Source organism: Tursiops truncatus, chromosome 6 (assembly GCF_011762595.2).
Source record: "Tursiops truncatus isolate mTurTru1 chromosome 6, mTurTru1.mat.Y, whole genome shotgun sequence".
NCBI classification, from domain to species: Eukaryota; Metazoa; Chordata; class Mammalia; order Artiodactyla; family Delphinidae; genus Tursiops; species Tursiops truncatus.
In genome coordinates this window covers 66028224-66051325 of record NC_047039.1, presented here as the reverse complement: position 1 = coordinate 66051325, position 23102 = coordinate 66028224, and the positions used below count along the sequence as shown (strand labels likewise).

The following is a 23102-nucleotide window of genomic DNA, read 5'->3' as shown; positions in this document are numbered from 1 at the left end:
CCGCGTACCGCAAAAAAAAAAGAAGGAGCCAACTTAGCTGATACACACCCCCTCTTGCCCGATGCCCTGCCCCATCTACCTGCCTGGATGTAGACATGACGACAGGCACTCAGGCTGCCATCTTGAAAGTTGTAGATGAGAGACAAGCCCTAAGGAAGACAAACTGGAAAGGGAGAAAGAGTCAAGTCCTCAACAGTATTGCAGAACCCCCATACCAGCCCTGGACTGCCCACTTCCAGATTTCTTTTCTATGAGAGAAAAAGATGCCAGTGGCAGAGTTAGAGGGGGGAGGAAGTAAAAGGTCCTTTGTTTGTAAGCGGCTGAATTGAATTACTCACTAGTCTCTGTGTTCTAACAATTGATTATTACTCTAAAGATTATCACAAGATTCAGAAGTGTCCCCTACCGATAGGAAATGAGCTGTGAAAAATAACCTTTTCTTAATATATTTAACTCTATCAAATGATTTCAAAACAAAAGTAGGTATAAATGTACATCTAATACCTTTAATTGCAATATCTTTTTTACTTTTATCTCATTTTATTATCAGAATAACCCCATGAGGCAGGTGGGTCAGACATTGGCATTGTTTTCATTTGCAGTTCAGGAAACTGAGGCACAAAGTGGTTTAGCAGTCTTCTTACAGACCCCAAATCCTTTTATATATATATATATATATATATATATATATATATATTTTTTTTTTTTTTTTTTTTTTTTTTTTTTTTTTTTGCAGTACGCGGGCCTCTCACTGTTGTGGCCTCTCCCGTTGCGGAGCACAGGCTCCGGACGCGCAGGCTCAGCGGCCATGGCTCACGGGCCCAGCCGCTCTGCGGCATGTGGGATCTTCCCGGACTGGGGCACGAACCCACGTCCCCTGCATCGGCAGGCGGACTCTCAACCACTGCGCCACCGGGGAAGCCCCCTTATTTATATTTTTGACTCTAAGCCATTTGCTCTCTCTTGCTCCTCACTTCGTAAGGTTTATTTCTTAATATTTTGAAAGAACCCCTAATATATGATGCGAAAAAAGGACAAAAATTGTTTTCCTTTGCCTGTGATGTGTATTTAACATGGAAAAACTGTAAGATTATCCTTCTCAAGGCTTCCCTCCCCCTAAGATTGGGCAGGTCACTCAAGCTGGTTCTAATGAAGGAGAAGTTGAGGGACCTCTCGGAGATGAGGGTGGCCAGGCCCTGGGGATGATCTGTGATTCCAGACGCCACTAGCAAGCGTCGCCCTGTGGTTCTCTGACCTCCTCCAGCTCTCTCCACCTTCTCCTCTAGTTAAATCATAGCGGCCCAGGCTGTCCTTTCAGCAGAGTCCCTGGGTAGGAATAGTTCCTAGAGAAATAGAATTGGGGACAGGAAAGGCAGCCCACAATCTGTCGTCAACAGTTACTTCACAGAACTGAAGTAGATTGACCCCTGAATAAGAATAACTTGCTCTGCTACTGTAGTGAACTATCTGGTCAGAACGATTTCAGATTTTCTAAGTCTCGTGGATTAACCTTTAGAGCAAAATGCTGATTTTTATGATGATGAAATGGAATCTAGACCAAAGAGTACAAATAAGTGACATCCTTGTTTTCAGATTGCTTCCTCCATCTGAAGGACTGAAGAATTCTCAGTACAAGTTATGAACTTTTAAAGGTAAATGTATCTTGTATAATTTCAAAGATCAACATGCTTTAGAAAATTTATAAACTGAAGAGGAATAAAAAGAGTGTTTCCACCAGGCAGAGCAGAGGTCTCTCTTCAAATGCCTTCCTTTTCTTTGAAGAGGTGATGACTTTGACCTGGATCTTCTATGACATTTAAAAGCCCCTATGTTGGGGACTTCCCTGGCAGTCCACTGCAGGGAGTGCGGGTTCAGTCGCTGGTCAGGAAACTAAGGTCCCACATGCTGCGTGGTGTGGCAAAAAAAAAAACAAAGCTCCTGTGTTGAAGGCCGTTTATTGGTAACTTAATTGACTTAAATATCTTGTTTTCAAATTCTGGGGTTTTTTAGTATCGAAACTAAATTCACATCTGAGTCCAAATGGTAAGATTCAGGACACTGAAAAATCATCATCATGAATGCAAATTCACAGAGGGCTTCCTACACTGTACATTACAAAAGGCACCCTGAGGGTTCCTCATTGTAGTGGAGGCTTGGTCTCTGCCATCAGAGCATTCAGAACCTAAAGGGAGAGAGAGACTAAACACCAGATAAATTTTTTTTAAAAAACAAGATGCAATGCTTTATGACTATTTGCAAGCACCTTACCTGAATTAGCAGATGTCTCCTGCCCAACTTGATCCTGTTTGTATTGGTTAGAGCTATTGGTCATAACTAATAGAAACCAAGGCAACTAGATTAAGGAGGGAAGAAAGTGGGGAGAAGATATATTTAAAGAATATGCAGTGTCTTTTTTTATTATTAAAGTATAATTCATTTACAATGTTGTTTTAGTTTCTGGTGTACAGCACAGTGATTCAGATACAGATATATATATGTATATTCTTTTGCATATTCTTTTCCATTATGGTTTATTACAGGATACTGAATATAGTTCCCTGTGCTATACAGTAGGTCCTTGTTTTTTATCTATTTTATATATAATAGTTTGTATCTGCTAATCCCAAACTCCTAATTTATCCCTCCCCAACTGCCTTTCCCCTTTGGTAACTGTAAATATGTCTGTGAGTCTGTTTCTGTTTTGTAAATAAGTTCATTTGTATCATATTTTTGATTCCACATATAAGTGATATCATATGGTATTTGTCTTTTTCTTTCTGATTTACTTCACTCAGTATGATAATCTCTAGGTCCATCCATGTTGCTGCAAATGGCATTATTTGATTCTTTTTTGTGGCTGAGCAGTATTCCATTGTATATATGTACCACATCTTCTTTATCCATTCATCTGTCCATGGACATTTAGGTTGTTTCCATGTCTTGGCTATTGTGAATACTGCTGCTGTGAACGTAGGGGTGCATGTATCTCTTTAAATTATAGTTTTGCCTGGATATATGCCCGGGATTGGGATTGCTGGGTCATATGGTAGCTCTATTTTTAGTTTTTTAAGGAACCTCCATGCTGTTTTCCATAGTAGCTGCACCAGTTTACATTCCCACCAACAGTGTAGGAAGGTTCCTTTTTCTCCACACCCTTGTCAGCGTTTATTTGTAGACTTTTTAATGATGCCCATTCTGACCGGTATGGGGTGATACCTTACGGTAGTTCTGATTTGCATTTCTGTGATAATTAGCGATGTTGAACATCTTTTCATATGCCTATTGGCCATCTGTATGTCAAGAATATATAGTGTCTTATGGATCCCAAGAACATGCAGCCTGGCTACAGGAGGGACTGGAAAGCTAGCAAGAATCCAGCCAGGTGTTTGTTGTTTGTTTTGCATTTTGTTTTTGCCTCACTCATCTACTGATTCTCAGTTTTAGTCTCTCTGTGCCAGTTAGCACATCTTCTACGAAGCCCCTTTTGTCCAAGATGACTAAATTGGTTTTTGTTCTTCCATTCATGCAGCCAGCCCAGATTAGAACTGGAACGTCTTGGTCCCATTTCTAAATTTCTGCAGAAAGAACTCTGACCTATCATGGGTAAGGGACTCACCCCTAGTCACTTGGCTAAGGTCCAGTGGAATAAATGAGACAAACAAAGGCCAACCCCTAGGAACATGTGGATGATGAAAAAGCAGTTTTAGAGAAGGTAGAACTGTGATAAGCTGCACAGAGACCCCAAAAGGTGTCTTCTAGTCTGACTGAAGGACAAAACATCGCTTTACAACCTGTGGGCCAAGGCCCTGGGTGGGGAATGGCAGGTGGGAGGGTAGAAACTCATATTTATTGATGGGTCCTTCCTTGAAACCATCCACCCAGATAACAAGCCTTCTCCATAGACTGAATAAATAGTATATCCTGAGCATATGGGTGTAGATGGTATTTCATTGTGTGTAGATGTTATTACAATTAATACAATTTAAATTCCTTTCTATGTGTTAGTGAATTAATCCTGTCTTTTGGTCATTGTGTGTCTTTTTCAATCACTGGGCACTGTTAGTAAAGCTGTTCTTGTGCGAGAGTCCCCTTTATGGAAGATAGTTGAGGAGCCCTGTGTATAAGGTTAGGTTTGGACTGAGAGACTATATGAGCAGTTGTGAGTGTTGGCTGTGATGGTCAACAGGAAGCTCGACACATGAATTTTATTTTATTAGTCCTCCTTTGTTTTTCTCGTCATGAATTTGTCTATAGATACCTTACTGCACGGAAGTGTTTTATATGCCTGATATAGTAAATTTGTAGAAAGTCCATTCTGATTGATAAAGAATATTTAAATTGACCTTGTGTTACTTTCAACTCTGTTTAGTAACAGGAACTTGGCCAGCAAAGGGTTAAAAAGAAGAGGTCCTTTGTAATGTGCCATGAGCAATATTTAAGCCTGGCTTGCAATTGCCTGCTGATGGTTGACACAAGAGCAAATGCTTTTAAAGTGCTTTAAAATATCCCTTAAAGGTACCTTAAATTCTAAAAGTACTGTTTGCCGCATTTAACAAACTCTCTTCCTATATATTGCAAAGGGAAAGTTCCATTTCAGGCTAAAAATAACAGTAACAATCAAATAATAGTAGAAGCTAGTATTACTGTGGCAGTTTCTTGATACAAGGATGCCGCACTTTATAAACATGTCTTCATCTTATTCTTGCAGCAAATGTCAATACCGTATCTACCCCTGTTTTATAGGGAAGGGAATTGAGTTTGAGAAGCCTGCAATTTACTTCAAATTACTTGGATCCAAATTAATATGCTTTTACTGTTTGTAAAATACTCCCTTGAATGGAAGAAATGATGACAGAGAGATCCAATTAACCCATTAGGTTAACTGGGGAAAATTCAGACATTGCGGGCACATTGAAGGGACACATACCTTTGTCATTAAGACCAGATCCTGGGGGCTTCCCTGGTGGCGCAGTGGTTGAGAGTCCGCCTGCCGATGCAGGGGACGCGGTTTGTGCCCCGGTCCGGGAAGATCCCACATGCCGCGGAGCGGCTGGGCCCGTGAGCCATGGCCGCTGAGCCTGTGCGTCCGGAGCCTGTGCGTCCGGAGCCTGTGCGTCTGGAGCCTGTGCTCCGCAACGGGAGAGGCCACGGCAGTGAGAGGCCCGCGTACCGAAAAAAAAAAAAGACTGGATCCTGGAACAAACCAGACTGTGCACTTTCAGATCCTAGCCCCACTGCTTACCTGCCTTGTGACCTTGGAAAAGTGACTCAACCCGTATGTTCCTTGGTTTCCCCTCTTTAATATGAAGATGAGTAATAACTCCTTCTTAGAGTTGGTATGAGGGTTAAATAATATTTAAGTGCATAGAAGAGTTCCTGGAACCTAGGAAGTACCGTCCGTTGATTGGCCTGGGGCCTGTGCACTTGGTGTGTTAGCACAGCCGAGGGGTGCTGCTGGTGCTGCTTCTGTAAGCCCAGTGGCCAAAGCAGTGGAGCAGTCTGGAAAGGCAGCAGGGTACAGCATCAAGTACTTCTTCAGCCCCATGATTCTCCACTTTCTAATGGTTGCCAGACCTCTTTGCACCAACACAGCAGTTGGGAGCCCAGGCATGGTGCGGGCTGTGTAGGACAGGCCAGGAGGGGCAATCCCAGCCCAGCCTGCATCCCAGGCTCGGAGACCTGTCGGGGGCCTATCTCCAATTAGCGACTACTGTCCCTCTCAGGGCTGCCACACTTCCATTTTAAATCCATCGAGTGCCATCCTTAGGAGCTGAGGAACCCTAACTAATTGGACAATAAAAGAAGATTTTGGTCTAGAGACGACGGTGCGTTTAATGGAGTTTGCAGAGATTCTGACTGCACTCCTGCTCCGCAGCTGGCTGGCTCGGGCCTGCAGAAGCCTCTTCACCTCGTTGTCCTGATTCCCCCGCAAGGAAAATGAGAGCCAGTTCACTTGCCCTCTCTGCTCTCCCCAGTAGTCCTTGGATTAATTGCTACTTGTGATTCATTTTGATTTGGTTCCAAGAAATACAACTACAGAAACACTATAGTGGGGTGAAGTACTGTTTTTCTATAATTCAGGAGAGATTATCTGTCTTAAATGGAATGACCATTCAATTTAAATTGAATAAAACTTGGACATGAGAATAAAAGGAAGCACTAAGCATAATTAAAATTATATAGATTTTCTTGGAAGACACTTAAGCAGTTTCTTGACAAAACTAAACACACTCTTACCATACATATGATCCAGCAGTCACGCCCCTTGATATTTACCCAAAGGAGTCTAAAACTTCTGTCTACACAAAAACATGAACATGGACGTTTATGGCAGCTTTAATCATAACTGCTCAAACTTAGAAGCAACCAAGATGTCCTTCAGTAGGTGAATGGATAAATGAACTGTGGTACATGCAGACAATAGAATATTCAGCACTAAAAAGAAACGAGCTCTGAAGCCATGAATAGATATGGAAGAACCTTAAATGTATATCACTAAGTTAAAGAAGCCAATCTGTAAAGGTTACCTACTGAATGATTCCAACTGTATGATATTAAGGAAAAAGCAAAACTATGGAGACAATAAAAAGATCAGTGGTTGCCAGCAGTTAAGGGGGAGGGAAGGATGAACGGGTGGAGCATAGGGGATTTTTAGGGGATTATTCTGTATGGTACTATAATGATGGAGGCATGTCATTATACATTTATCAAAACACATAGTATGAACAATATTAAAAATGAACCCTAATGTAAGCTATGAGCGCTGGGTAATCATAACATACCAATGTAGATTCATTGATTGTAACAAATATACAACACTGGTGGGAGATGTTAATGGTGGAGGAGGCTTGGTTGGGGGGAGGTGAGTAGGAGGGAGGTATGTAGGAACTCTACATACTTTCTACTCAATTTTGTTGTGAACCTAAAACTGCTCTAAAAAAATAAAATCTATTATTTATTAATTATATAATGTTTGGACATATGTATTAATCAGTTTTATTATAAATAGCTATATTTTTAGACTATTTTCAAAAATAAAATTATTTTTATAAAAGTAAAACTGTTTTTTTAAAAAAAGAGTATAAACTGGGATTGTCGCAAGGATCAGAGATGTGTGGTCATCTTAGTCTCAAGCAACAAACTCTGATTTGGAACTAAAAAGAAAATAAAAGATAGCATGCTTATTAATAAATTTCTTTTCTGTAGCGTATCTACCCTTCTGCTGGAAACATATGCTGTCAAACTTTTCTCCTTTTTTTCCATGTTTTTATTACTAATTTATTGAGCAACTCACACTGTGCCCATACTCTATTAAATGTTTTACATACATTAATTTAGTCCTTACTAAATAAAAGCTTGTTCATTCATTCACTCAGAAATCTATCGGGCACTTGTTAATTATCACATACTCTTCCAGACAATGGGAACATAGTAGTGGTGGGGGAGAAAGCCAATAAACAAATGTGTAATATGTCAGATGAAAAGTGCTATGAAGAAACAAGAATAAAGTAATAAAAGTAAGAAATATAGTAATATTAAATAATAATAAAAAGGGAAAGAAATAAGAAAGTAAGGTGAGCAGATAGTGATGGGGGAACTGCTATTTTATATAGATTGTTGGGAAGAACTGCTCTTAACAGGTGACATTTGAGCAGGAAACATGAGGAAATGACAGGAATGAGCCATACAACTATCTGGGGGAAGAGCATTCTAGACAGAGGGAACAGAGAGTGCAAAGGAACATGTTGGCATTTCATGGAATAGGAAGGAAGCTAGGATGGCTGAGCAGATATTAGCTGAGGGGAGCTTGAGAGTTGAGGCCAGAGTGGCAGTGGGGACCAGATAGAATAAGGTAGGTCTTTGTAAAGATTTGGGGGGTTACTTGGTAGAAGACAGGAAATCATTGGAGGAGATACGTGATCTTGCTTACAGTTTGGCAGGATTGTGGAAGCCTGGACACCAATGAGGAAGCTGTTGAATGGTCTGGATAAGACTGGCAGTGGTTGTAGTGGAGAGAGTGAAAGTGCTTGGTTGGTTCTTGATCTGTTTTGAAGGGAGGAAGGACAGAGTTGCTGACAGATTTGATATAGGATATGAGAGAAAGGATTTAAGGATGATGCCAGGGTTTTGCCTGAGCAACTGAAAGAAGGGCAATGAGGAAGATGGTGGAAGGAAGAGGTTTAGAAGTAGAAATCAGAAGTTTGTTCTTAGACATAATTTTGGGATGCCTACCAAATACCCATGATGAGATGTCAAGGAGGTAGGTGGTGTGGAAAGGAGTCCAGGGGAATGGTCTGAGCTGGAAAGATAAATTTGGAAATTGTCATTGTGTAGATGGTTTATAAGCTATGAGTCTGCATGAGATCACCTGCGGTAGATGGTGAAGAGAAGGGTCCAAGGACTAAGCTCTCCAATGTGGAGAGACCTGGGAGATGAACCAGCCAATGAGATGCTGAAGGAGCAGCCAGGGAGGGGAACCAGGAGAAAATGGTCCCCTGGAAGCCAGGAGAGGAGAGTGCTTAGCGAGGGTGTGATCCACTGTTTCAAGTGCTGCCCAACAGTCAAGGCCAATCACTGACAGATTGTGCAGCATGGAACTTGTGGGTGACCTGGACAAAAGCTTGTTCAGTGGAGCAGTAGGGGTGAGAGCCTGACTGGAGTTGGCTTACCACAGAACTAAAAAAGAGAAAGGAGAAACCAAGAGATGGTCTCAGAAAGGTTAATAACCCTGCTCATGGGAACACATCTTGTAAGTGGCAGAGCCAGGATTCCAACTCAGATCTTTCTTACTCCAGAGTCTGGAGAGTTTACAGTAGGGGAAGGAGTCCTGAACCAGGAACCAGTGGGGCTTTGACACTAACTGTGTAGTCTTGGAAACTCATTCAACAAACTTCTTTGAGGTCCTACTATATGTCAGGCGCAGCGCAAGGTGTGAGGGCTACAGAGATTAATAACACAGACCCCTGAGCCAGCTAGGGGGTGAGAAAGGAAGTTAGGGATGGCTCCTAGAGAGAGGTGGAACAGACATTTTAGTTCTTCCTCTCATTTCTTAAACAAGTGGGGAGGTTGGCTAAGAAAAGCTCTAAGCGCCTTTCTTATACTTAAATTCCACGGACTGGGGATATAAGCAGATCTTTTCACCTACAGATGAGGAAGGGAAAATCAGCAAACTTCCCACCCCCTCCAGGGTGTATTGCCAAGGTATTTTAAAGATGTCAACCCTTAGTTGGAATTATAAATTGGGAGAAGTGTGTGCAGGCACTTTAGGTGCAATTAGTGCAGTAGATTAAAATCATTTTGAAGTGACCTCATTCACTTCCCAAACTGTTTAAATTGATTTTACAATTTTCTGCCCATGTAAGTGGCCAGATGATATATGGATAGCTGGGGAACTGCTAGTAGATTTTAATGAGCTTACCCTTGTCAAGCAAGGAAAAAAGGTAAAAGCTGTTATAGCATGTCTTTTTACTGCATCAATAAAAAAGGGTGGGGGTGGGGGCTTCATGCTTTTTCAATGGGCTTTTACAGTATTGTCAATAAGCCTGAAATGCCTGAGATTCTTTTGTAGTATTTCATCACAGCAAAGCAGCCCTCATCTCTGCTGAGTGGCATCACTAAATAAAAATTTTGTTTCTCTATGGAAAGAGAACCTATAAGTCCAGTCAAAAGCCAAATGATACACTGGAAGAAGATACTTGCAACAGTGTGACAGTAAAAAGGTTAATATTCTTAATATTTTAAAAAATCCTCCTCCAAGTGCATAAGAAAAGGACTTGATAGAAAAGCAGGCAGTCCACAGAAAAGGAAATGCAATGACCAATAAGCCTATGAAAAAGTGACCATTCTGCTAGTTGTCAGGGAAACTCAAGGTAAAACACAACCTATCAGATTGGCAAAAATGAAATATATTGATAACATCTTGGGGGGAACTCCATTTCCCTGCCTCGTGATTCATTGTAGAATAACACTGGTGGCCCCTCTCCCTGCCCCTCATTCCCTTTTCTCCAGAAGAGGAGGACTGTTTCATGAATTTGGGAAAGGAAACTGTGTTGGATTGGTGCCATCTGGGTCTCTTTTCCAGCTCTGCCTGCCTGCCTGCCTGCTATGATAAGGTATTCTGATGTGCTCCCAGCCATATGGCAAGCTTCCCCCGGCAGGCATGACACCTGTGGGGGACACCTGTGGTTGACCACTATCCCAGTGACTCCCTGAGATCCATTTATTTAATGCAGAGGTGAAGTGTTAGTAAGACAATTTGGCTGAAAATATAAAGGCAAATCATCCAATCCAGCTTTTCAGATGACATTTAAAAATCTCCATTTGTGTGGCTCCTATATCCCTTTGCTGGTTCAGAATTTGGGAAGAAAAGAGAGGAATGTTTCCTGTTTCCTGTATGCCCCTCCCCGCAGAAAAAAAGAATACATATATCCATGGCTACATGTGGAAAAATTGAAATTCCTTGGAGTTGGAAGGGAATTACTAAAGTTCAGGGGGAAGTACCTGGCAGCGTTATCAAACCCAACTTGGGTCCACTCACCCAAGCACAGTAAAGCCAATCTACTGTTGCTGGGTTGTGGTGATGGAAAGTGCAGCGTTTATTGCAGGTGCCAAACAAGGAGCATGGGGCAGCTAATGCTCAAAAGTCCTGAACTCCTTGATGGCTTTCCAGGTAAGATTTTTAAAGACTGTGAGGGAGAGAGTTTCAGCGTATGTGATCAGCTCAAGGACATTCTTTTGATTGGTTGGTAGTGAGGTAACTAGAAGTCAATATCATCAACCTTCTGGTTCCAGTCAGTCTGGGGCTCTACATGCTTGTGGTCAGCATGCAGTTAACTTCTTCCACCTGGTGGGGGTTTCAGTATCTGCAAAACAGCTCAAAGGACATGGCTCGGAGTATTATCTATAGCCTTTGAGGAAAACTAAAGGTACTTGACTTTGCTTAATGGCTAAACTATTATTATTTTGTCTTGCTTGACTATTTTCCTTTGTTTCTGCATTTTCTCACTTCTCTGATTAAGTTTATTCTTTGGAATTTGGGGAAGGTGTAGGAGGCTAAAGTTTTTCCACAAGCAGGAAGCAGATGGAGGAGTGGGCGGGGCAGGGGGCGTCTGTCCCTGGGAGGCCCCATAAGGTCCTGCCTGGTTACAGCTGTATCTATTAAAATGTGAACTTGTATTCATTTGGATGACATGATTTGGTGTCTGGCATTTACTTCAACATAGTCCAAGAGGAGGGGTGCAAGTGGGTAGATGTATAGATACATTAAGACCAGCCTTTTTCATGTCTGCAAGTTTTTGCATCCTCTCAATCAAATTAAGAGAATAATTATACCATTCTCTCTAGCTTTCCACATGTTTGACATTTTCCATAATAAAAAGTTGTTTTAGAATGTGTATTACTTCCAACCAGCAATCTCACTTTTAGGAATTTATTTCATAGAAATAACTGTATCTGCCCTTATGGATATATATCTATGAGGATGTTTATTGAAACACTGTATGGGAAAAATATGGAAATAACATAATGATCATTAATAAGAAAATGGTTATATAAACAATATATATGTTGACCTTATTAAGGAGAGTAAATAAGGGGAAACAATTTTGTGCAACATCGAGGAAAACTCACACCATCTACTTCATCCTTTATTCTTGAGTATGAACAGACAGGAATCACCAAATATGTAGGGGAAAAAATTGCAGCATGAAAGAGAAAGGGCCAAGGTAAACAGAAAAACAGACCCTAGAGGAAGCAAAGACAGTACAGGAAACTTCAAACAAACAAACAACAGCTCTCATTAGTATGTTCAGAGCGATCCAAGAATTCATAATATCCATTTAAAAATGACATGAAATCAGGTAATAGAAAAAGAAAGCGCTTTTAGAGATTAAAGACAGGCTGTCCAGAAATTCAACAGAAGGTCTTGAGGAAAATAAGATGAAGACATAGAGAAAAAAAGGAAAAGAGAATAGAGACAGTAGAGAAAAGAGAAGTCAAGGTAGTCCAAAAGCTCTGATACAGCCACTGTGGAAAACACTGTGGAGGTTCCTCAAAAAAATAAAAATAAAACTACCATATGATCCAGCAATTCCACTTCTGGGTATTTGCCCAAAGGAAATGAAATCACTATCTTGGAGAGATCTCTGCTCTCCCGTGTTCATTGCAGCATTATTCACAATAGCCAAAATATAGAAAAAACCTACCTGTCCATCAATGGATGAATGAATAAAGAAAATGTGATATAGATATAGACAGATAAAGATATATAGAAATCTAGATAGATACAGATAAGTATCTATATCTGTCTCTCTATATCTATTATGTTTTCATATAATATATATAATGGAATATTATTCAACCATGAAAAGAAGGACATCCTGCCATTTGTGACAACATGGATGGACCTTGAGGGCATTGTGCTAAATGAAATAAGTCAGACAAATATTGTATGACATCATATGTAGTTGAATCTTTAAAAGCTGAATTCATAGAAATAAAGAGTAGAATGATGGTTGCCAGGGCTGGGGGAAGGGGCGGGGCAGGGGAAGGAAGTGGAAAGATGTTGGCCAAAGGGAACAAGCTTCCAGTTATAAGATGAATACGTTCTGGAGATCTAATGTACAGCATGGTTATTATACTTAATAATACTGTATTATATACTTGAAAGTTGCCAAGAGAGTAGATCTTAAATATTCTCACCACAAAAAAAGAAATGTTAATTATGTGACATGATGGAGGTGTTAGCTAATATTATAGTGGTCATCGTTTTGCTATACAGAGTGTTAACAAATCAACATGTTGCACGCCTTTAACTTATGCAATGTTTTATCTCAATTATACCTCAACAGAGCTGGAAAAAGAAAAGGCTCCAACGTCTAACCAATAGGAGTCTCAAAAAGTAAATCCAGAGAGAATGCCAGGGGGAAAGGGAAGACATTTTCAAGGAAATAATTGAACATTCCCCAAAACTGGAGAAAGACACAAACCTTAAGATTGAAACAGCCGACCAAGAGCAGAGGACAATGATTAACAAAAAATTTAAAGCCTCATCCTCTGAAATTTACAAACACTAAGAATAAGCACAATATGTTAAAAGATACCCGAGAGAGAGAACTGAAGAGGGATTGAATTGGGCTCATACCAGCCTTCTCATCAGCAGCATTAAATGCTGGAAACTCATTGCTCAAGCACGGGCCTCAGACCACAGACAAGATCATCATCTGGGGGCTTATTAGAAATGCAGGTCTCAGGGACTTCCCTGGTGGTGCAGTGGTTAAGAATCCGCCTGCCAGTGCAGGGGACACGGGTTCGAGCCCTGGTCCAGGAAGATCCCACATGCCACAGAGCAGCTAAGCCCCCGTGCCACAACTACTGAGCCCGCGTGCCACAACTACTGAAGCCCATGCGCCTAGAGCCCATGCTCTGCAACAAGAGAAGTCACCACAATGAGAAGCCCGCGCACCACACGGAAGAGTAGCCCCCGCTCGCCGCAACTAGAAAAAGCCCACACGCAGCAACGAAGACCCAATGCCGCCAAAAATAAATAAATGAATTTATTAAAACAACAAAAAGAATTGCAGGTCTCAGGCCCACCCCAGACCCACCAGTCAGGGTCTGCATTTTCACAAGATCCCAGGTGATTCATGTGCACACGGACAGGCTAGAGCACATAGGATGATGACTTCATGGTATGAGAAAAAAATTATTATGAACTAAGAATTCATATGCCCAATGATCAGTCAAGTATAAGGGCAGAATCAAAGCACTTTAAGGCAGAATACAAAAACTTTGTCATTCTAGTGAGTGATGTTGATAATGGGGGAGGCTATGAATGTGTGGAGGCAGGGAGTAGATGGGAAATCTCTTTACCTTCCTCTCAATTTTGTTGTAAAGCTAAAACTGCTCTAAGAATAGTCTTTCTTTTTTAAAAAGGTGGTATTTAAAGCTATAAATGTAACCAATAAAAATATAATTATTAAACATTGGAAGACAGCAAGAAAAGGAGAGATTAAGTGAACTAAATTCTCATCTTTCATCATCTTTCATACCAGGAAGTCAATAGATATTGTCTAAATTATTAAGTCAGTAAATTGTGATATATTTTGTAGAGTTAAGGAAGTAAGCCTTAGAAGAACTAAAAATAGTAACAGGATATTTTTTTCCTCTCGTTACTCAATGATTCTTTTTTTTAAAATATTTATTTATTTACTAGGTTGCGCCGGGTCTTAGTTGCAGCAGGCAGCCTCCTTAGTTGCGGCATGCGAACTCTTAGTTGTGGCATGCATGTGGGATCTAGTTCCCTGCCCAGGGGTCGAGCCTGGGTCCCCTGCATTGGTAGCATGGAGTCTTAACCACTGAGCCACTAGGGAAGTCCCTCAATGATTCTTTTTTAAAGCTGAGAGGTAATGACTTATTTTGAGGTCTCACTGAAATGTCCCTGTGCACAGATTAGAATAACATAAACAAGCTCCAAAATTTTATTGTCGTAACACATTAAAAGTTAATTTACTAACAGTTGCAGTCCAGTGAAGGCTATTTCTGGTCAGTAAGCAGTTTTCCTCCAATTCAGGGATCCAGGCCACTTTCTTCTTGTGATCCAGGCCACTTCTATCCTTCTTGTGATATCCTGCAGGTCTTGGACTCTTTTGCACGTAGCATGAATGGGGAAGGAGAGCATGGAAAAGGCAGACTCACTTCCTAAATGACCTGGCCCCCGAAGGACATCCTCACTTCCACTTTCACTCCCTTGGAGAGAACTAGTCATGGCCCCATCTAGATGTCAGGAGGGCTTGTAAATGTAGTTCTTGGTGACAGTTCTATGTCATGAAGGGTGAGCTCAAATTTTTGGTGGGCAACAAACCATTTCTGCCACACTCTGTATCCATATAGTTATGTATAAATGGCATGTACACCTTGCACCTCCTCAGAAGGGCATGTGGGTTCCAGACACTGCAAAGTCAAGTGCCCTGCAGATAGAAAGGATGGTGTGTTGATCAGATTTGCTCTGAGTTGTTTGAATATTAATTCCTTTCCCTTGCTCCGATATCATTTAACCAAGCACCTTTTTATAATCATTTCCTTTCACTTAGTAGATCTGTCTCTTGTAACTGGATGTCCTCTTTGTAAATTAATAAATCAGTGTTATAATGGAACAGTGGAAGGAGGTGTGGAAAGAGACCGGGCAACATGCTGCTCCCTGGTAGCAGCTTCAGTAACACGTGTGTGACTTTGAACTGGTTATGTAACCTGTCCACTCCTTGGTATCCTTATCTGTAAAATAAGGGACTTGTTGGGTTTTGCCAACCCTTTCTGTTCTAAATTTTTATTACTTTATAATTCTCTCCATCAGTGAACTGATCATATTGAGTTTCTGGAGTGCGGTCAGAGTGACCACAGCCTGGACTAGAAGTTCCCACATAAGTATAGCAACTCTTAAAGTCCTTTTCACCACAGCCACCCCTGCAATCTGTCACAGAGACATCAAACTTGAATAGTGAGACTCTAAAGAAAAACAGAGGTTGAGAGACAGTGTGGTAGCAAGGAATCTGCCTCATGATGAGAAATCTCCATCAGTACCAGAAGAGAAAGCTTTTATAGGGATTCAGCTCATCAGCCCCACCACAAAGCCCTCCTCAACAAAAAGGGTGATAAATTTTCCCAGGCACTTAACAGTTCATAAAGCAGTCACCATCCCCACAAGGTAAGCAGAATAGGTTATTAATTTCATTACATATTTAGGGTTTTTTAAAATAAGTTCATGGTTCAAACATTAAAAAGTACAGGGGCTTCCCTGGTGGTGCAGTGGTTGAGAATCTGCCTGCTAACGCAGGGTACACGGGTTCGAGCCCTGGTCTGGGAGGATCCCACATGCCGCAGAGCAACTAGGCCCGTGAGCTACAACTACTGAGCGTGCGCGTCTGGAGCCTGTGCTCTGCAACAAGAGAGGCCGCGACAGTGAGAGGCTCGCGCACCGCAATGAAGAGTGGCCCCCGCTTGCCACAAGTAGAGAAAGCCCTTGCACAGAAACGAAGACCCAACACAGCCAAAAATAAATAAATAAATAAACTCCTACCCCCAACATCTTCTTTAAAAAAAAAAAAGTACAAAAATGCATGTGTTGAAAAGTCCCCCATCTACCCAGTTCTCACCCCTCATCCTCCCACCCCACCCCCGAAAGAAATAAGTACTTGTCTTAGTTTTTTGTCATTTCAGAGACTTTCACACATATGTATTCTTTTCCCTCCTCTTATATTCATTATACACTGTTCTGACCTTGCTTTAATTTAATATATCAGAGAGTTCTTTCTATTATCTGTACATAAAAATCAGCCTAGGTTCTATAGAAATCTATCTATAATTTATTTTATCAGTTTTATTTGTTTCTAGTCTTTTGTGAACGCAAACCATGCTTTAGTAATTTAAGTAGAGTTGTACGTAAGTCATTTCACACACTTGTGTATGAATGTATACATAAATTCCTCAGAGTGGTAATTTTGATAGATACTTTCAAATTGCCCTTCGTTGACCCATTTGATAGATGAGCAAAGGTCGTAAGAACTTACGGTTGCAAATCAAGGGCAGTACACAGCTTGGTGCTCACAGGTACGATTTTCCTGAGTTGGAGCTGCACGGGTGTGAGTAGGTCTAGTACTGTAAGCTGACGCCGGCTGCCGTGAGGTGGGCAAGCAGGACAGCTCACCAGAGTGCAAGCTGGAGGAGTGAAGCTTGGCCGCTGCGTGTTGGGAGGTCACAGGGCAGATGTGAGCTGAGTGCTTCCAATGTCTGAGCAGGCACTTCGTGAGCCAGGAGCCCAGGGTGTGGGCACCGGCTTGTAGAAGGCTCCAGAAATAGCAGTTACACACACATTACAGGGTAGCCTTTGAGCCAGGTGGCCAGGAGGTGGCTCTCTGTGCCAGTCAGGTTCCTGCTACCCACACCTGGGTTCATTGGGTCTTAGATTTGGGACCGTGATAGGGCAGTGGCAGAGTTGTGGCCAACCACAATGTCACTTAAGCGTCAGTGAGGGCTAGTGGGGTAGTTTCGTTAAAGTGGAGCAGCCTTGCTTGCATATTTTAAGTAATAAAATATGTATTGATATATATGTGTGTTGTAATATATTCTTGTATAATATTTATATTATATATAATATATCTAAATATCTTATATATTTATATTATTTATATACAGTAGTCACGTATATATTTAATTATATATATTTTACTTATACAATATATATAACATGTATAATATAAAGTATATTTTAAATACATATATGCATATATAAATTATATATACGTATAAACATATAAATTATACAAACATAAATTATACATATTTATATATAAATTATATTTTAAACACATATTTACACAAATATTTAAATAATGGAATTTTTTTCATATACTTTATTTTTTAGAGCAGTTTTAGGTTCACAGAAAAATTAAGTGGAAAGTACAGAGAGTTGCCATATGCCTCCTCTCCCACACATGCGTAGTCTCTCCCATTAACAACATCCTGCACCAGAGTGGTACGTTTATTACAACTGATGAACGTACATTGAACGTCATTATCACCCAAAGTCTGCAGTTCACATTAGGGTTCACTTTTGGTGTTGTACATTCTGTGGGTCGACAAGTATATTTTTTATTCTTAGTGCTACATTAACACATTTATTTAGCTAGTAACACTATGAGGTCGGTGCTGTTATTACCCCCATTTAGGGAAGAGGAAACTGAGGCATGTAAGGTTAAGTGACTTGCCCACGGTCACATATCTAGTGAGTGTTGGAACTGAATTTGAACCTAGGCAGGGTGACTTAGCATGTGTTCTTAACTGCTATGCTCTACTGCCTCTAACTTGATTCCCCAGTACCTGGGATTCTCTTTCCTCTTCCCACTACTCCTCCAGGTGAGAGAAAAGTGCTCCCTCTGTTCTTACTTACCTGGCTTTCCCAGAGCCTCACTGCCTGTTTGAAGAATCTTCGCACAACTTCTGTCGTTCTCTACAGCAGGGGTGCTGTGGGTTAGCACAGGTGCACAGGTTAGCACAGATTCCTGGGTGCTGTGGCCATGACCCTGAGGGTTATCAGTGAGGGGGACAGAAGGCGAAAGGGAGAGTGAGGCTGGGAGTGATCGAGAGGGGAAAGGAGCAGTACAGCAACACTGGCCTCAGTGTCCAAAGAGATCTGAGATTAAAGGACAGCAGTGAAATTTGGGGGAGGGAAGAATATGGGACCAGTCCCTTTGAGAGACCAAAGAACAGACAGTATGGGACTTCTGGCTCTAGGTCACAGCAACAATCAGGCTTTTCACTCATTCACTTATTTGTTCATAATCTCCTGTTATTTGGAGGGAAAATTCTGATAATTGGAGGGTCTTTTGTTTGTTGAAAAGGGTGATGGAGGAGGGTGACGTTACATGCTTTCGGAAGAGCTTGAACACAGCTAAATTGTTCTGCAGAAGAAAAGGAGAGAGTTTAGGAAGCCCAAAAGGAAGATCTAGAGTTGCACTGTCCAGTATGGTGGCCACATGTGGCTATTGAGGCCTAACTGAGATGTCTGTAAGTGTAAAATTCACATTGGATTTTGATGACTTAGTAGGGAAAAAAGAATGCAGACTGTCTCAGTAATAATTGTTTATATTGGACATATGTTGAAATAATATTTTGGGTATATTAAGTAAAATAAAATATATTATTAAAATTAATTGTACTTTCTTTACCTTTTTTTAAATGTTACTACTAGAATTTTTTAAATTATGTATTTGATTTGCATTATATTTCTACTGGACTGTGGTGATCCAGAAGGAAGGGACAAGAACCATGAAGACTCAGGACTGTAGGGGAAAATTCATGAGAGAGGGAAGCCCTATAGCTGATGACAGAAAGCAAGATGTGAGAAAAATTAATCGATGAGGTTTGGGGAGGGTAATGGGTGTGATGCACAATGTAGTCTCTCACTCCAGTCTTCCCTATGAGATCTTTAGTAAAATCCACATTATTTTTTAATAAAACAAATGAAAAATAATTTCCTTTGGAGAAACTCATGTCTTCTCTTGAGGTGACTAAAAGCCTCTGGGTCCTAGCAAAACTGTGTTTGAATTTCACTGGTATATCTGGGGCCTAAATGAAATCAGTTAACTAGAAAAAGAGTTACAGATACTCTACCTCTTTATAGTCTAGTCAACATGTCCAATGAACTCAAGAGTTTCCAGACTATCCTTGAGTCACTTTTAAGAGAAAGTAGTTTTCTTCTTTCCCCACATATGTTTTTTTCCCTGTTAACTTTTTGCTAATGTGGCCAAATTGAGAGAGTTGATTGTCGAGGGAGGCTTTGAATCAATATGGGATTGCTGGCTCATCAACTTCAAATTCAAGTCATCCCCAATGTTGCTACCTAATAGTTGCTTAATGAATTTTGTACTTTGGGAGCTGTGAAGCTGAATTGTCAGGGAGTGAACCTTCCGGGATACAGCTGTTTTTAATCATCTTGCATATCAGATTTGAGGCATAACTGAAAAGATGTTTGCGGACAGTGGCCAGCATACCTGACGCTGCTTTCTTGACCTGTGAATAAGAAGAATGTCAGAAACAGGAACTTAATCTGAAGCTTTGTAATTAGGATTGTGGCTGACATTCTGGTGTGAATTTTGGGAAGGAAAATGCTAAAGGAAGTTACAGAAAACTTGAGGGAATAGAGAGAAGGAAGTTAACTGACTTTCTAATGAGCCAAATAATTTGTAAAAGTAACAGTAGCGGTAAATTTGAGGGGATGTGGTCTCAAAGGAAGGACTACATTCTAATGAATTACTGTTCAACTCATCCTTAGCCTGGTATTTCCCCCATTTCCATCTCCTTTTGCGGGATGAAGTAATGAGCCTCTGAAAACTAACATGGCTCAACTGATTTTAGAAATTTACTGTCTTTAACCCTAAAATGTGGTGTGTGCATGGCTTTCTATATAATAACTGAAATATCAGGAAAATGGTCCAGGTTGATTATAACGGGTGATTTAGTACCCCTGAATGTAGTGTAGCAACAGAGATAGTAAATGTAGTGGAGGGTGAGGAAAGGAAGTTATGTAGGGGCATGAAAAAAGGGATTGAAATGGGGGAAAAATGTCTATTTTGTGTAACCCTCAGTAAATATGGATTTTGTAGGTGTGTCTGACTTTAAACCAGGGGCATTTCACAGAAATTCAGATAGACTTTATTTATTTTTTAAAAAAGATTTATTTATTTGTTTGTTTGTTTTTTTATTATTGGCTGCGTTGGGTCTTCCTTGCTGCGCGCGGGCTTTCTCTCTATTTGCAGCGAGCGGGGACTTCTCTTCGTTGTGGTGCCTGGGCTTCTCATCGCAGTGGCTTCTCTTGTTGTGGAGCATGGGCTCTAGGCGCGGGCTTCAGTAGTTTTGGCTTGCGGGCTCTAGAGCGCAGGCTCAGTAGTTGTGGCTCACGGGCTTAGTTGCTCCGCGGCATGTGGGATCTTCCCAGACCAGGGATCTAACCCGTGTCCCCTGCATTGGCAGGCGGATTCTTAACCCTGTGCCACCCAGGAAGTCCTCAGATAGACTTTTAATCGGCTTTGATTTCCAGAGAATGTGCCTTGAATTTTTATAAAATTTACAAGATTTCCCCTCTGAGTTTCCATGATTGCCTTAAGCTTATTTCATGTATTTTATTGGAGTCAGAGTAATAAATGAATGATTTGATTGTTAAAGTGTCAGACAAAGAGCCAGACAATAAGGTAGTCTGCATAAATTCAGAATTTTCTCTTTAATCAAAGGCTGGGTTGTGATCAGAGCTTTGAGGTTGGAATGGCTGAATTAATCCAAGTGGATGAATTAATTTTCCTGACTGTTCAGTGTTAGCCACAATTATACAGATTTCAAGGTGGATGAAAGTAATGAACCTGATTTTGTAGCCATCACACAAGAATGTATTCTTCCAAATGGCCTCTGTCCCTCTGTTCACTCTGCAAGGATAAAAGCATATGTGAAAGATGTGGCCACTGGCCAAAACAGTATTTAAAGCCCTCTTTTGGAATTGACTTCAGAGCCTGAATAGACTCTTTTTAATAATCTTGGCTGTCGCATATCTTCATCCTTTAGGGATAGATTTGGTATTTGGAGAACATCAAGAAGCATTCTCAGCTAAATCTTGTAAACGAGGTGGGTGATGAATTTGGATGACACCCTTTGAGGTCAAAAATCAAATATGACTAAATATGACTATGGAATATTGAAAACAGTTTACTAGTAGCTTCAAATACCTCAAATTAACTTTGAAATCAGTTCCAATAAAGGAGTGGCCAAAGTATTTTGAGCAAAGACAGTGCCCTTGGAACATGGAAGTATAGAGTCTGCCAAGGTGACTATTCTAAAACGGATTACACCAATTTAGATGTTTGTTTAAAAAATCAATCGCATCACTTTCTGGGCACAGTGAAATGTAATAGGAAGAATAGCGAAAGCCAGAGGGATCCACTTCCACTCCTTTTGGCTCTGAGTGACCTTGGACAAGTTATTTAAGCTGTCTTAGCTTCTGCTTCAAAATTAGCAATTGGAGATAATAATTTCCACTGAGACTGTTGTGAGGGTTAGAAATACAGTATGTAAAACACCACATATATCACTGGACTACACATAGTACAGGGTTTGTGATTATTTGATGGATTTATTTATACCAAGCCTTACTTCAAAATGGATTAAAAGTAGCTTAACTGCTTGTTTTCCACCTCTACGTAGCCTTATTTAGGAAAGGGTAATAATAAATGTACCATGTGCTCTAGTCATTATATTAACTTTTTTTTTTTTGCTTTTTAAAAACAGTATATTGATCTGTTAAATACTAACTATGGTATGTGCAGAAAATGCACTAATGAATGTTAAATAGCCCTTAAAACGTATCAGACATGATTCTAAGTTTTATACGTATATATAAAATATTAACTTGTAGTATATCTATTAACTTGTATCATCCAGTAACCATGTGATGTAAGATGTTACGAAAAAAACCCGAACGAACTTTTTGGTCAACCCAATATTACTATGCCCACTTTAGAGATGGTAGAATTGGAATATTTTCTGTGATTAAATTATTCAGAGTCAAAGAGCTAGTAAGTGATGAAACCACGATGCAAATTCAGGCAGTATGTCACCCACACCTGTCCCCACACTACTACAATACCTCATTAAGGATAGTGAATGACAAGATGATCCCTTAGGGATAAATGTGGTATTTGAAAACTAATAAGCACCATTTATAGCCAACTCTTGTAAATAAGGTAGGGGATAATCCTTTGGAGTCATAAGTCAAATATGACTAAATACGAGAATAGAATATTGAGAACAATTTGCTTCAAACCCCATAAATTAACTTCAAAAGCTGTTCCCATAAAGGAGTGGCCAAAGTGTTTTGAGCAATGGCAGTGGCCTTGAAACATGCAAATAAAGAGTCTACAATGGCTAGTTGAGAAGGACCAGGACCCACCAACCTGTGTTGAGCAGGTGCTAGAAGGCAAATCCAGGTGCAGTATGGACAAAAGTGTAGTCCAGCAGGCAGTCCACTATCTCTAAGGGATCAACAAGTGGCCATCCAGACAAGCCGTTGGCATTCTTGATCCAGAAAATAGGGTATCCAAGGTGGTGAGGCAGCCAACATTGGGTCAGTCTGTCCACAGGTGAAGAACCCAGATCACTGGATCAAGGGACAGATCCACCAGAGCTTTCCACTGGCCAAACCCAAACAGAAGCCAGAGCAACAGGGAGCTGTTGATGCAGCCCAAAGAGGCCAGCCTCGCAGGGCACAGGCAGGGTGGGGAAGGTGCAGAGTGGATCTGAAGAGGGAAACAAGATGTCCAGCCCCCATGTCTTCATCAAAGCTGGACAGGGTCAAGGACACAGTCCTGAGGTCCAACCAGAGACCTCAGTCTGGTTGACATCTGGTACTCAACTCATTCTGAAACCATTACCAAAACTATCTGCGAAGCCATGCTTCACAATTTCAGGCATAAGGATATCAGAGAAAACAAAATGATAGTTTGCTGAGGCAAGATAACTCTGCGTGAGGAGGCTTTTTCTGACCATGTAAGCCTATTTAAACTGGT

General features: G+C 40.8%; 1 protein-coding gene across 8 annotated transcripts in view; it reads left to right on the top strand.

The window, feature by feature from the left end:
- Positions 1–23102, top strand: part of APBA1 (amyloid beta precursor protein binding family A member 1) — a 240119-nt gene that overhangs the window by 128882 nt on the left and 88135 nt on the right. For 2 of the 8 annotated variants that reach the window (XM_033858154.2, XM_073806192.1), the window contains exon 2: positions 1594–1652. The exons of the other annotated variants lie outside the window; for them this stretch is intronic. The gene's annotated coding sequence lies outside the window, so the exon portion shown is untranslated. The remainder of the gene's footprint in view (positions 1–1593; positions 1653–23102) is intronic. 8 annotated transcript variants of the gene reach the window in all.